Here is a 3,798-nt window from a genome sequence, read left to right as displayed (position 1 = left end):
AAAGATGTGACTTAAGGAATGTGTTACTTTGGAGAATCAAGAATGTTAGGCTAAAATGGAGATTGAGTGTACCATAAACAGTGGAATTCGATTTAATTAATTTTATTCACAGGGGGTATGGCCATTTTAGAGTGCGCAAATGTATAAAACACTTACTAATAGGATCTCTCTTTCTCTCTCTTCTCTCTCTCTCTCTCTCTCACACACACACACACACACACACACACACACACACAGAGGCAAACAGTGTGTAATATCACATGATATGATATCAAGCAGATGTGGGAAACATACTAGGAACAAAAATAGTTTTTTTTTTTGACAAGCCAACATGTAGAAGGAAAAGGGTTTTGGAGGAGAGTAGCGATAAGAAGAACAGTCAGGCAGGAGAACTATCTGGAGAAAATCAGGAGTCTGGTGGCAGATGTAACAATAGCTAAAAGAGAAGGTAGACGTACTGGAGCATTCAAAATAATAGTAAAGAAACTACGTGATGTACTTTATGGGAGTTTATGGGTAAGTTACCCCAAGTTACCCCAGATAAGGGAACTTATACCACGTTTGGATGGACCCAAGGAAGGGAGGACTCCACCTACTTTATGGGGGGAGAGAGACATCATGTTAACAAGCATACAAAGTTACAGGAAAGAGTACTTAATGCCTGGAAGGGCAGTGTTGAAAAATGTTTACGAGTATTATTATTATTTTGCACAAGAGAAGATACCATGGATAAGGGAGCATTTCCTCCAGACTGATTAAATAAAATAATTGAAGTTCAGTAATTTACCTGTTTCCGAGGACTACAATGTTATCTCTGAGTGCTCTGATGTTTGATCTTATAATTATAGATAATATATACCTTCTACAAGGAAGAAAGATTTTCGTGAAAAGGTATTATGAAGTATGTGTTAATTATTAACTTAAAGAAGACCCGAAAGTTTTGTGTCTCTGTATGTAACACTTGTATAATAATTAAAGTTAAATGTTGAGGGATATGTAGTGATACATCCCATTCCTTGAATGAGAGATATCACATCCTTGTATTACATCCTGAAATACGTATGGCAGAGGAAAGATGTTTGTGCCAAAATAGTTAAGTGGTGGGCACCCCACTGTTAGGAGGTATTTTAAATCTCAGGTGCTGATACCAGAACTAACGATCCAGTGACTGTATGGTAGTGGGTAGCAGTCAATCCTACCAGCTGTGAGGAGATAGGAGTTTCTTGGAGTGGGTGGTACAGAAGAAGGAGATGTATGAAATCTAAGAAAGCGAAATGTCAAACATAATAAATGAATTATAATTGTTAATTATGAAGTTGAATGTCAGATCTGTTATGTATGTGGACAGGCAGGCAGTATTCAAGTTGATAACTGTCCTCATTTCTTATGTATTGAGTTGTAAGTTTGAAGATAATATAAGAAGGTGAATTGCATCTCACTTCTTATTTATGTGGTGGAGTGAATGAGAATGAGAAGGAAATTTTCAGCAACTTTATCTGCAGCTTGTAAGGAGGCGAAGTCTGAGCCAGGTGGGAGTCAAGGATTCAGGGCACAGACTAGCTGGACGCTGATTAATAAAACATAACAGTGACTAAATATTCAGTAAGCAACATTCATCGTATATAATAGGAATGTTCAGGTGACAACTTATTTAGCTGTTTGGTGCATGAGATGATGTACAACAAATCACCATGCAGCCCACACCAACCTAAAACACTTCAACTTACTCACTGCAAGGTGTTTGCACCATCATGAATTCTGTGTTATGGAACAGAATAAAACACCTAATGTAACTGGATAGATAAAAATTCTACTTACCCCACAGTGGCAGGAGAACACACATAAAAGGTATTAAAGTTTGCAAGCTTTTGGAGCCAACATATCCTCCTCCCAGCAGAACAGTTGAAGGGAAAGATAGCGGGGTGGAGGAAAAGACGTAGACTTTGGACAAGTCACCTAAAACCCCGGGTCAGGGGAGACTTACCGGACGGGATGAGAAGGAAAGCCATTGTTGGGGTTTGCACCAGACAAGATTTGAGAACCTGAGAGCTTAAAGGCGGAAGATATGGTAGTACCCAAGACAGAGATTACTGCCAAAACACTGTGCACCAGTTAGTAATAGTGAAAACTAAGTGCACTTTAGCGATGGGAGGGGGGATTGCAAAAAATAAAAAGGTCAGAAAATGAAATACATAAAAAACTAAAAGGGAATGAAGAAAGGAATAACTACTGTGAAGAAATTCTGAGACCAAAGAAATTAACATTAATTAAGGCCAGGAGTATGGTGACAACTAAGGACATGTTGTAGCACCAATTCCCACATGCAGAATTCTGAGAAACTAGAGTTTGGGGAAAAAATCCAGATGACGTGTGTAGTGAAACAGAGTCAGTGACAGATCATAACTTATGTAGTAGGGCATGCTCTGCAACAGGATATTGTGTGTTGCCAATCTACACCCTCTCCCTATCCTTATTCATCCTAAATGATAACTTGGTGGTAGTCATGCCGATGTTAAAGGCCGAGCAATGTTTACATAACAGTTGGTATATGTCGTGTTATTTCACAGGTGGTTCTGCCTTTGATAGTATATGTTTTGCTAGTTGCAAGCCTTGTATATGTGGTGGAGGGAGAGTGCACAAGGTAAGCAGCACAATTAAATGCAAGTTTAGGGCTGAAAGTTAGACCCTTTGATAATATAGATAATTCAGGAGGCAAATGTGCATTAGACAAAAGGTTGAGAACACTGTACTGTTGTGACTGGTTCTTGTGAACATGAGTTATAATTGGCCTGGGAAACAGAAGTGAAGGCTGGGGATGTTAAGAAGGTTGGTCAAGCTCAGTTTGGTTTGTAGGAAAGAAGTAGTGGTGTGGCTGTTTAGGGAAAGGCAGAGAGACAAGAAGGGAAACACCACTGTTGGGGTAGTTAGGAGAAGGTGGGACAGCTTTCTGAGATGTGTGGCATGTTGTTGCAGTTTGAAGTCAGCTTGGTGGATGATGCCATCCAAGGAAACATGAGAGGCAGATAACTGCAGGATGTGTAGAAGGAGAGAAGTCTGGTAGAGTGAAATTGGCAGATGAGGCATATAGGTCACAGATTAACTGAGTAAATGGAGATTACTGTATTCGAAACTGTACAAGAGGCTGGTGTAGAATAAGATTACATTCAGAAACAGGTACTTTCAGTGTCAGACATTTAGGAGTAACTCCAATGGACACGCAGGTATCAAGAAACAGAAAGTCCAATCTTACTTCTGATAGCGCAAAGGCATGTTTTTGAAAGGAATGGATATAATATGTGAAGAGATTCATCATGGAAAGAGAAGAGGGTTTGGAGTGTTAAAGATGGCAGGAGTGGCAAAGAAGAGAAGCTGAGGTTGGAGAAAGAAAAACAGAAGAAAAACAAGGAAAAAGATTGGAAAAATTCATATGAAAATTGTGAGACCCGGCGAGGGTTGACAAGAGGTAATGAGTGGGTGAGAATTTCTCACCAGAAAAGTGGCCGATATGATACGAAATAATTATGGCAGGAAAAGAAAAAAAATTCATTGGGAAAGTCATGTAAACAGAATTTTTTTACAAACTGTGCAAATAGAAAGAGGAAGTCATCGGAGAAAATGTAATGTAGTTGGCAAATAAAGTAATGTAGGAGATGGCAGCAAACGTCAATCAGAGCGGTCTGGCGTAAAACAAACGCACAAAAATGTGAAAGAATTACATATACGCCAGGTAAGTGGAGGGTAAGAATGGAAACAGCTGTCAAATATGTAAATAAATCTGAGAAAGATAATAGGGAGAAG

Source organism: Schistocerca cancellata, chromosome 2 (genome assembly GCF_023864275.1).
Source record: "Schistocerca cancellata isolate TAMUIC-IGC-003103 chromosome 2, iqSchCanc2.1, whole genome shotgun sequence".
Classification (NCBI taxonomy): domain Eukaryota; kingdom Metazoa; phylum Arthropoda; class Insecta; order Orthoptera; family Acrididae; genus Schistocerca; species Schistocerca cancellata.
The sequence above is the reverse complement of the archived record's forward strand: the minus strand, read 5'-3'. Positions refer to the sequence as shown.